A 12,827-nucleotide genomic window follows, 5' to 3' on the forward strand; every position below is an offset into this window, starting at 1 on the left:
GAGAAACTACCTATTCTGTGTCTTGATTAAGTAGCATTTTTAGCATTTCAGGGAATCTGCACATCCAAAGACAGCAGCAGCCTCTCTTTATTTTCAAAAGCCAAGTTCCCTGTCACACTGGCAGCGGGATCTCTTCTCACAGTGTAGCCAATGTATTCACCATCGACTACAGAGCTACTGTCACCTTCACTCTTTTGGAAGACATATTTCTTTTTTGGGACCGAAGAAAAGTAAATCTCCTTAGCTGAGTCAAAATGCATTGAGAGAAAGACAGGCCCTCGGCAAAATAAAGGTCCCCCAGCTTACCTTGAAGATTTTCATTTCCCCTCGTACTTGCTTTATTTTTACCACAAGTTTTCCGTTTAGAAATAAATATCTCCAGCTAAAAAATAAGTCCCAGCACAGACCACAAACAATTTACCTGAAATCCCAGTCTGCAGATACTCGAGCAAAAGTTAATGAAATACACTGTCAGCTATCTCGGCTAAATGAAAGAAAATCGTTTATCACGCAGCCCGAAGACCCACAGGCCTTGGTAGCCCAAGTGAATAATGGAAACAAATATTGAGGGTGATGTAAGAAAGGGGAGAGACTCCTGAAGGAAGGCCTGGGGAGGGTGATACCAACTATGGGAAAGTATGAGCTTCAACAGGTGCTTCAGAAATGTGAGGTATTTGTTCAATAGTCTATACTTGTTATTTAATTCTTATAACAAGCATTGGGATGTTCCCTAATATTATTCCCTTTTGGCATATCAGTACACCAAGGCTTAGAAAGATAAAGTAGCTTGACTAGGTGGCAGGTAAATCTCAGAATCTCGATTAAAACGCAATCAGTGTGACTGCTAACCATTACACACAAAGTATGAGTTAACATGACCCTTGTATTCAAACCACAGCCATCTGGAAAATTGGAGGGGGGGCAGCCCTGAATAACTACTCAAACAGTGAGAGAGCTGCTCCCTGCTATGCTGTTCAATGGCCAAGTGTCCCGGCAGGAGCAGGGGACAGGAACTGGCTGTGCTGTCCCTTCCTCACAGTAGGAGCACGAAGCACACAGCTCTGGGTATCATTCCAGTGTTTCCAGTTTTAATTTTTCATACAACTCAGTGACTAATATTAAGCCAACTATTTTATCAGATTCTCAGACAAAAACAAATAGAGCCACATCAGTCCCAACCCAAGAAGAAAATCTGTGTTGAAATAACTAGAGAAGGAATGTTGGTCTCCACTGCGGTGCTTCCTGTGGCATTTCCAAAAGCTGCTTTAACCATTTAGCAATCTCTCTCTCTCTCTCTCTCTCTCTCTCTCTCTCTCTCTCTCTCACACACACACACACACACACACACCAGTTGGACAATTTAATGATCCCTTGAAAGGGAGCTCCTCTCTGCTCCCAGGTCCTGTGCTCACTCCTCCATCTTAGAAGACCCAGTTTGGGTTCCTCCAGAAACTGACCCTGAGAACCAGTGAACATCCCTATTTGGGGGTGGGGGAATGGGGCAGGTACAGGAAGGAGGATGATAAAAGGGCCTCCTCAAGCAAGTCCCCACTGTGGGTAACTCTACAGAAAAGTCTGAAGCCAAAATAAAATACATTTCTTGAGAGTTATCCCCAACACGAGATGGAGAGGGGGTGGCTAAGAGGCCACTTACACTCTAACATGTTCATTGGTTACTGCATGGAAGGGTCCTTACTTCTCTAGAATGGCCCATGTCCAGGGCCCAGCCTCCCAGACAGCACCAGGCAGGAATGCAGATGTTGGTGGCTGGAAGTCCAGAGACCATACACCACAGTGGTAAGGCCAGAGAGGTACGGGTAAGGCACAGACGGTGCCCTTCCGAGTGACGTTTTTTCCTAGTTATAAATAACATAGGCTTTCATATTGATAATGACTTTAAGAAATGCAAATTTGGAGAAGTATTATTTGATCTTAACTTTAACCTACTTAAATTAAAGATAAATAATTTCCTTCCAGAAAGATGCATTTTTCCCAAAACCAATTGTCAATTTTCTTCTAATAATGTTGAATAACCCAAAAGATTTTTATATGTGGTTGCACTCACTGTACATACCCTCACAAAGGAAGGTAGTTGGAGAAATTTCCACATAGCAGAGGGATGGCAAAACAGATGCCAAGAGAGACACAAGGAGAGAGACCAAAAAACAGATGAAGAGACAAGAGGTTAGACGGACATAGCCACACACAGTGACACATTTCGCCCCAACTTTCATATTTTCCTCTACTTTTTAGCTTGGTGGTAAAAGCTTTAGAAAAATAACTGAATTTTAATACCTTCTTGGCCAAATCTAACTGGAGGAAACGTACTTATTAAACTTCTCCTAGCCTTGCTTAGCATTTATATAAAGAGGATAATCATAGGCACATCATAGATTTATTAAAAGAATAATTATGAAGTTCCTAGAATGTTGGCACAACCCATTTCAATTCAACAGACCTGCGTTGGGTACCCTAAGGCACATGTGCTGATGTCTCCCTCCACAATACACCTTGGTGTTGCGGGGGGGGGGGGGGGTGGCGAGGGAGCCGGGGGCGGGGGGTGCTGGTGACCATGCGCTGCTCATCGCTCAAACACCAGACACAGCATCACGTTCACACCCAGCCTACCTTCTCTTCCGGATCTGGCATGGGAGATCCCCTCTCTGGCTTCTCAACAGTAATTTTGGATTTATGTCAGCGTAACAGCACAGCAATGTGCTGTCTAACAACATCTCAGTCACTGCTGGAATGCATATAAGATGGTGGTCCCATAAGTTCATGATGGAGCTGGAAACTTTCTCACTGAATGACATCATAGCCATCCTAACAACCTAGCACAACACATTCTTCTCATGTTTGTGCTGATGCTGATGTAAACAAATCTACTTCACTGCCAGTCCCATAAAAGTATAGCACATACGGTTATGTGCAGTATATAACACCTGATAATAAATGACTATGTTGCTGGTTTATGTATATAACATATTACCCTTGGTATCATTATTTTAGAGTGCATTCTTTCTAGTTATAAAAAAAGTTTGCTATAAAACAGTATGTCCAGTCTCACTAGAAGCAGCCTCATACATCTTGTGTTTACTGCATCTCTTGATTGCATCATTTTGTCTTGTGCTTGGTTTAATGTTGTGTTGTTTGGTGCAGTAACATGCTGTACTGGTCAGAAACCTAAGTGCCACAGGCTATACCATATACCCTAGGTGCGTTGTAAGCTAGACCATCTAGGTTTGTGTAAGTGCACTCTATGGTGTTTGCACAACAACAAAATTGCCCAAGGATGCATTGCCCAGTGTATATCACCATAATTAAGCAGCACACGACTGTATCATGATGAGAAATGAAGAATATGTTGAAAGAAATAACGTACCTTCATGGGCAACTGCCGTCTCTGACTCATACTAACAAGCGGGGGATAGCTGGGCTGTCTGAAGTAGACTTCACATATGGAAGTCATCACCCTCTTCTCGCTAATATCACATCTACTTTCTTCTTAAAATAAAATCCCATACCTACAGAGGGCCTGTCATTTTATTTGGCCATAAAATGAACTTCTATCTGCTGTGCTTTTTTACTGCATATTACTTTGCCTCTAGAAGTAAAAAGAATGTTTCCAATAACCAGCCTTTGACATATATTTTATATCTAATAAAAAATCACCCACTTTAGGTGTACAGTTTGATGAGTTTGGGCAAATGGACACGGTCGTGCAGCCTTCAGCACAGTGACGACACAGGACATCTCCTTTATCCCCAAAAGTCCTCTCCTGCAGTCAGGAATTTCCCCCACGCAAATCCCAAACAATCACAGATCTATTTTCCACTGGGTTAATATGAAAATCTGTGGACCTTTGTGTCTGGTTTATTATCCTTCACATGCTTTTGAGATCCATTCATGTTGTTGCCTATAGTATTACAGTAGTTGCTTTTTATAAATTAAAAGTTGTTATGCGCCCTGGCTGGCATAGCTCAGTGGATTGAGCGCGGGCTGCGAACCAAAATGTTGCAGGTTCGATTCCCAGTCAGGTCCCAGTCATGTGTTTTCTGTCCTGGGTTGCAGGCCACGGCCCCCAGCAACCGCACATTGATGTTTCTCTCTCTCTCTCTTTCTCCCTCCCTTTCCTCTCTAAAAATAAATAAATAAAATCTTTAAAAAAAAAGTTGTTATGCGTTTACCAGATGACAAAGAGCCATTTCCAATCATTAGCTATAATGATTAGAGTTGTTGTAAGCGTGTGCATACCAGTGATATGTATACATATAGCTTTCATGGCTTTTGCAGAAATGCCTAAAAGTATGGTAAGTGTAAGTGAAACATTTTTGAAAACCTCCACACTGCTTTCCAGCCTGGCTGTGCCATGTGCACTCTCACCAGCTACATATGAGGGTTCCATTTGCCCCACAGCTTCAGCACCACTTAACATGGTCAGTATTTTAAATTTTAGCCATTCTAGTGCATGTGTAATGGTATTACAATGATTTTAATTGGTAATTTTCCTGATGACTAATGATGGCGAGCCCTTCTTTAAAGTGCTTATTTGCCATTTTTATCTCTTCTTTAGTAAAATGTCTTTTGAAATTCCTTGCCCATTTTTATTCAGTTGCTTGATTTCTTATTATTGGATCTGTAGTGTTCTCTGTACATATAAGAATCAATGACTTTTACAGATAGATCTTTTGCAAACATGATTGCATTTTGATACTTTTACAACACTTTGAATTAAAAAACAAAAGTGTTTATTTTTATTAAATTGAATTTATCATATATTTCTGGTTCATGTGTTTTCTGTCCTATTCATAAGATTTTTTCCCATTCCAAGGAAGGCCACAAGATTTTACCGAAGTATTCATCTAGAAATTTTACAGTTTTAACCATTACATTTAGGTCTATGTTCCATGTTTAGTGAATTTTTGTGTGCAGTAGTTAGTATTAGAGAAAGAGTTTGACTGCATGTTTTGTATGAGGATGTCTGATCAAATCATTTCAGCACAATTTGTTGGAAAGAATTAATTACCTGGAGACTAAAACGGTGGTCACCAGAAGACCAGAATGGTGGCTGCCAGGAGACTAGGTGTTGGTTACCAAGGGCTCATGGGGGGCGGGGGGGCCTGGGGGAGTTAATCCATAGACAGAAAGTTTCAGTTGAGGATATGAATAAGCTTTGGAGATCTGCTATACAACGTTGTACTCCTAATCAACAATAATGTGTTATATACACTTAAAATTTGTTAGAACAGATTTCATGTTAAGAGCTCTTATCACAATAAAATAAAAATAAAAAAGAATCACCTGGACAGCTTTGTAAAAAAGATAATTTACCATATATGTGAGGGTCTACTCTGGACTTTTTTTTCAGCTCCATGGATCTATGTATGTTTATGCCTAAGACAATAACACATTTTCTTGATTACTAGTGCCTTACAATAAGACTAGAAATCAAATAGGTTCTCCAGTTGTCTTATTTTTAAAAAATTATATAGCCATTCAACATTTTGTGTGTTTCTATATAAATTTTAGAAACAGCTTATGACTTTCAGCAAAAATCTGCTGGGATTTTGCTTTAATTGGAATGACACTGAATTATTAGGCCAACTTGGGAAGAATTGACATCTTAATAATATTGAGCCTTTCAGTCTATGAAAATGATATATTTCTCCATTTTTAGCCCTTCTTTAATCTTTGTTCCTCTTTCTTGATCATGTATTATGCCTTTAATTGAATTCTCATGCGTAATTAAATTAGCACTTCTAAAACAGTGATGTATAGAGATAAATAGACATCCTTGCCATGCTCCTGACCTTGGAAATGCCTCCAGTGTCCACTAGATTTAAGTAACAAGCTGGCATTAGGCCTAAGATACACACTTTTTTGCCACATTCAGAAAGTATTCATTAATTTACAATTTAAGTTTTTTAATTGGGAAAAGGATATTGCATTCTTTTGAAAGTTTCCTCAGCATACATGGATAATCACACGACTTTGTTCTTAGATCTATTTATACATGACATTATATTAATAGTATTTCTATACTGAGCAAATCATTTGCTCTTTAAATGAATCTTAATTGATCATGGCTTGCTATTTTCTTAACACACTACAGGATGATGTTTGCTAATATTTTATCTAGCACTTTTACACCAATATTCATAAATGATTATTTGTTTACAGTTTTCTATCTGTACTCTACTTATCACATTTTCCTTTAGAAATTCCTGCTCAAATCAAAAGCAGAATGGAAACCAGCCACTTGCCCTTCTTGCCCAATATTATTTCATCCCTATAAACAATTCTCACCACTACCCACTGACCCCCATGCCTCACAAGCGTTCTCACATACGTGGGACATTACAAAAGCTAGGAAGAGAAGTGATCAAAAGTCATTTCCCAAGAATCAGAAAACTAGATTCAAAGATGAGTTGGCTGGTGAGCATCACAAGATGCCTTGGATGGTTACAAAGAACAACCAAATTTGGTAAATAGAGAGCTCTAAACCAAAATAGATTTATACCTACGGCTCATGATCAAGGGTCTCTTTAGGGGGCCCCATACACGCTTGTGCGGATTTACTGGATAACAGCTCTTAGCTGAGAAGCAATGGGGTCTGAAATCTTGTCCCTCTGCTCTCAAAAAACCCTGAGCCCATGACGAGTCTGAGGGGGAGAGCCATCTCCAATTTGCAAAAAGGCACCATATAGGCTAGTAGGGGCCATGAACGTTATGGTGCAGTTCCTAACTCAAGAAACCTTCCCGGAGTATCGTATCCTTCAGTGATCTATTTCTGGTCTCCACTGATGATTCATGTCATATCCCTTGATCAGATCCTGCTTTTATTTGTTAATTATTGTATGCATACAATTCATCTTCTCTTCTGGAATTTTAAGCCCCTTAAAAAATTTTGTAACAATTATGGTTTACAGTGTTAAAATGAAAGATTCCCTTTAGTCTATCCCATGCACCTTGTAGGACTATGCTAAGTATAATCTCAGCAATCATGTTGGCATACAGACCTTGGGAGGACGGAATTTAGCATTACTTACACAAAGCATACCAAAAGCACCACAACAAGCTGCTCAGATGAGTGGCAGAGTTATTGGTTCTTTCCGGAGACATGCACTGAATAATATGCTAAAGAATAATCTCGAGCCACCAAATAACACGGAAAGGAAATACCTCAAGTGATTGTAAAATATGCGATAGCCCTTGATGTACCATAAAATGCTGCACTGGTAATGAGTTAGGAACAAGGACACAATGACCTAATATTTGTTTTTCTCTGCTTAAAGAAATTCCATAGGATCCCAGGCTGGTGTGGCTCAGTAAATTGAGCACCAGCCTGTGAACCAAAGGGTCACTGGTTCAATTCCAAGCCAGGGCACATGCCTGGGTTTTGGACCAGGTTCCCAGTGGGCGGCATGCAAGTGGCAACCACACATTGATGTTTCTCTCCCTCTCTTTTTCCCCTCCCATCCCCTCTGTCTAGAAATAAATAAAGTCTTTTTAAAAAAACAACCTTCTTAGAAAGTCCAAAGAAAAAAGAAGTTCAGAATATTTACAAATAGGAATATTCTTTCTGTGAGGCAATGGAAGACTATAATTCAATCAAGATTTGCAAATCTAAGATTTGACAACTAAGATGTAGAAAGCAATAAGCAGGGCTCAAAAATTCACATTAACTAAATGACCATAATTTTGACTTCATGAAAAGCAAAAATTATAAAGCATATTTAAAAGGCACAATAACTAGAATCTGATTAACTAAATGTTAAAGAAAAATATTCCACAGAGAGCACCTTGTTTGGTGAACTCATTATGAAGATTTTATATTAGCATATTAATTGTTAGGTTGTAAACAATGCCCAGGCTAGCTGAAAACAGTCTTAAAAATAAGACTAATCCCTTTTTTCATATTTGTATAAATTATTGTTTCTTGAATTTAATTCCCTGCATTCTTTGTCACACTTGTGCAATACTTTAGTTTAGTAGCACATTCTCAGGTAATCTTTATATGGCCTTTTATCCTTTTCACCAGTAAAGAAAGATGAGGTTTCAAAGGGATCTGGACTTACCGAAGATACATCAGGTAACTAGTCTGAATTGCACAATTCTACGTCAGAAAACTCTAAGTAAACATCTACGTACTAAGAAGTCTCTTAATTCTGAAGTCACATGAAACATAAACACATATGATTTTGCTTTCTTTTTTTGTCCTGAGAGACATGTATGCCCATACAGCAAAGATCGCAAAGGACAAAAAAGAAAAGAAAGAAGAAAAGAGCCTAATTCTCCAAACTCTTAAGGACAATGACTGTGAAGGATTTTGGAGGAAGGTGACAAAGAAGAGGGGGATTCCATCCCAGCTGATTTTGACTGAGCTCAACTGCAATGTCAAATTTATTATTTCTTCTAATTTGAAAGGAATTATCTGCATATACATTTTTTTTCACTTAAGTAATGATATCTTTTCCCAACTCTATCTAGCAAGAGCAGATAAAAGGCACCAAGTTGATCTTTTGAAGTTCCATCCAGAATCTAAGTTCTACACAGAATCTTCACTCCCTCCTATGGCCTTCAACTGCTCCTGCAGAAGGGAGATTATGGAGGAAATTAGATTCACTGTCTAAACCAATGTATTTAGCTGGTGGCTCTGCAGGTCCCATTACCTCTTCTAACAATATGGGTGAAATGTCGTTATGATTACGTTTGCAGCCAATTATAAATGTTTTGGTTGAATACTCCTACTTTTTTAAAGTTAAGAAAACAGCAATTAAAAGCACTTCATGTGATGGTATAGGACTCCTGGGAGGAAAGGGAAAGAAAAATCTAGGTCACAATATGAAATGCATGGCATCTCACATATAAGCAGGCTTACTGGCACAAATTTAAACCGTGCATAATGCACTTGGAAGACACCTTGGCAGTTCCCACCAAGGAGCCACAAGCTTTGACAGCTGCCCATATTTCCCTCTACAGAGACTTCAGCAGGAATCTCCTCTTGCCAGGTTAACACTTAACGTGTCATTGTCCGATGGCTTTGATGAATTGTGGTACCATGTTTTGGATGAACCAGGCAGGAAAGGATGTCTGTCTCATTTCAGAATGGACTCCCGTGCCCAGAGGACATTAGCTTGCCCCTGATGAAAGGCCCTGACATCATTAGCCAACTCAGGTACCACAAGCTACTTTATTAAAGTAACAGATTTTGGAGGAGGTATTCTGGAATTTGATTATTTATGATAAGCTATTGTTTGAAGAAAAAAAGAAGGCCCATCTCTTAGCAAAGCTCAGCCAGGTTCTGCTTCTGCTGGGTCAGCATTTCCAAGTTGCTCTATGACCAGACACACCACTGCTCATCCAGGCTGCCAGCCAACGCCAATGCCGTCCCCTACGCTCAGCCTGACTTACCTGAGGAGGAAGCGCAGCCTTGTCTGGACTCTGATGCCTACATTTAATCCCAGAGCCCACGGGGGAACTAAAGCAGAGAAGGACTGCGGCCTGGCTGTCCTGGACAAAGGCCTTTGTGTAACAGTTCTACTTTGAAAATTTTACTAATGATAGTAGTCATGGTGTTATAATTCCACTGTTTGGGGTATATACTATGTGCCAAGCACAGTGTTAAGTGCTGTATCTCATTTAATTCTCAGAACAACTTTGTGGGGTAAATATTATAATTCTACCAGGATCCTTCATAGGTGAAGAAACTGAAGCTCACAGTGGCAAGATTATTTGTTCAAGGCCATAGAGAAATGGTACTAGAAATCAGGTTTGTCTGAATCTAGAGCTATCATTCTTACCTTATGTGTGTTAACGCATTGTGACTTCACTCTACAAGTGCAAGTTTAGTGTGTTACAGGAACTTGTGCTAGAAGACCTGGGTTCTTTGTTGGAGGACCATCCTTCATATACACAGGAACACCAAGGGTTCACTGGCTCGAAAACACCGCCATATATTTGACATGGACCTAAGTGTCTTTTGAATTAACATAGAAAGGCAATTTTACAGATGAAGGAATCAAGATTAAGAAGGAAAATAATTTTTACCTAAGGACTTAGCTGGTAACTAGCAGAGCCACATTCGGCATCTGTATCGTTTGCTCCAAATGTCTTTTGCACTGTCCCTGAGGGAAGTGGGCAAACAGAGAGACACGTGCTGAAGACAGCAGGTTAGAGAAAACTGAGAACATTGTTCATTTCCTTCATATGCTCGGTTGTTAAGAAGGAAATATTTGGACTTTGTGGGAATGCAAACATCTGTGCAGGCACGCGCACACCTGTGTGTGGGAGGGTGGGGCGAGTGAGGGTATAGGTGGTCTCGTGGCCCTGCCCAGACTCAGGTCACAGTCGTAGTACAGGAGTCTAGGGACAAAGACCCTTCAAGGCCTTTAGAATGGGGATCAGCTGTCTTGGTTTTCCCTGTGGTATCTTTCTGGCAGCCACAGAGCAGAGTGACCTGACTTGAGGGAGGAAGAGGGGATAAAAGTAGTCAGAAATGAAGACTCAACCAGCAAAATTATAAAAATATGTTTTTGAGGGGGGGGGGTTTCCATTGAGAAACTTTAATAGGGTAGACTCTGTTAACTGGCAAATGGAAAAGGCTGGATTTGGTTTTTTCCTGTCCAGTGCTTCTTTGGCCAGAAAGAGGGAAGGTGTGAACACAGGAATACGGATGTGCCAGCCAGGTCGATTATATACTTTATTCTTATCGAATTTCCCCAAGCAAACTGATTGCCAGAAAAGACCAATGGACTATCATCCAGTTAACTTCCTCTTCAGAATTTATGTTAGGCGCGTGATACTGCCCGTCACTGTCAGTGAAAATGTAGGGGTCTACAGTCCAGAAGAAAAACACTGAACCTTCTTTTCCTTGGAAGTCAGTCTGGAGGTCAGTGGGAAAACATAACAGATTTTCAGCTGGTCTTTGACGTGGCTGAGGACCGGAGCACAAAGAAACAACAACAAAGACAAAGAAGCATCAGCACTGGGCATTTTCATTCCCTCTGTGCCCGTAGGCAATGTGAGGGAACCGGTAAGTCGACCTAAAGTATAGGCAAACGTTTTTCAAAATGAAGTACAGAATGCTTTCTAGACCTTGATAGAGTTAAGGTGCAGTGCGGCCAAAAGCAGAATGAAACACCTGGATTTGAACACTGGGTTGAATGCTGGCTGAGCAGGTCATTTAATACTCTCAGTCTCAGCTTCATCCTCTCTAAGATGGAGCTAATAACAGGATTTATTTCATGGCATTGTTATGAGAGGTAAAAGTGATAATGAAATGTATCATTATTACAAGACAATTTTGCCCCTGGACTGGGCTGGTCAGGGAGGAGACAGGAGGCCGAGCTAGGCGGTAGAGCAGACAGCACCCAAGGTCCAGGAGGAGAGTGGTTGGGAACCCCTGGGCTAGAGGAACCCTTCCCAGAGCCCGGGGTCTCTCCTCCCATAGTCTGTCCCTGCTCTTGGTCACTGAGAGGTTCGGGAGCAGGAAAGCTGTGAGCCAGGACGGAGCAGCAGCCTCCTTCCGGCAGCCAGACCGGGGGTCTGTGGGCAGCAGTGACAGCTTGTGCTTTTCAACTGAGTGTTGGGTATGCGGTGTGTGCATGTTTGAAGAATGCAAAGGGAGGGAGATGCTGCATCTATCTTGTTGCTAGGCTCCCAGCAGAGAGCATCTCTGCGGGGCCACTGCATCTTCGCTCTAAAATTACGATCCTGACTGCGGGAGGTTACAGCAGAGCATCCCGATGCACCTGAGGGACCAACACCATCCATCGGGCCCTCACATGACCTCTGGGGGACGCACCGCAGATTCCTGCTCAGCAGCAATAGGCAACCGCATTTATGGGCAGCTCCTCCCCCTACCCTGTGCCAGACTTGTCCCCAGAGAGGCTGTCAAGCCCAGGCTCCTGTGTTCATCAGCATCACACAGGACGCCTAGCCTCTGCTTCGGGGCCACGTGCTTTGGGGTAAGTCGAGTGGCCATATGCAATTCATTGTTCAAAACCCTGGTAGGAAAAAAAGTACTAGTACTAATTACACTGAGACAAAGGGCATAAGCTGGGGCTGCATAAGCAAGCAGGACAGAGGGCCATCCTGGGTGCAGGAAGGTCAGGCTGCTGAGCAGGGTTAAGATTCCACAGGCTCCACACCCTGGGAGCCCTCACCAGAAGCAGGAAATGGCCTGCATGGCCTCATTGGCCTTCACCCTTTAAAAAAAGAAGGCATAACATTTTGAAATCACATATTAAAACTATTAATATAAGCATAAGCAATACAAGAAGTACAAATAAAACAACAAAAATTACTGAATATGTCACCAGTATGGGGGGGAGCAAGGGGGTGAATGGTATCATTAATTGGTAAAAATCACTTTCCACATGTCCATACTTGAAGAATACAGAAATGGACAAGAATAGACAAAATAACCGTACTTCACTACATATTTTAAATTAAAAAGCTGAATTGTAAAATGAGCTGAATTTAACTTGACACGGCACACAAAGAGAAAACTACAATGAAACTGAAGGAAATGTTAAACCTCACGCAAATGCTTCTCTGCTGCAAGAAAGATGAGTTCCTATAGTTTCTGAAACTCCCCAGGTTCCTACAACACTGCACACCCCAGTCCCCCCTGACATGCCTCTAGTCCTTGCAGGAATAACTGGGATTAAAGAGAAGTCAATCTGGGGAGTGCAAAAACAGTGCTTCTGCCCCAGAGAACCCCCTTATGGTCCCACAGAGGCGTCTTGCTTGTTCAGAGTAAATACGTTGCCCACAGAGGTTGTCTGTTGCAGGGAAGAGAACGTTTGTTGAGAAGTCAGGGG

Source organism: Phyllostomus hastatus, unplaced genomic scaffold (genome assembly GCF_019186645.2).
Source record: "Phyllostomus hastatus isolate PE091 unplaced genomic scaffold, TTU_PhHast_1.1 phas_scaffold_1066, whole genome shotgun sequence".
Taxonomy (NCBI): domain Eukaryota; kingdom Metazoa; phylum Chordata; class Mammalia; order Chiroptera; family Phyllostomidae; genus Phyllostomus; species Phyllostomus hastatus.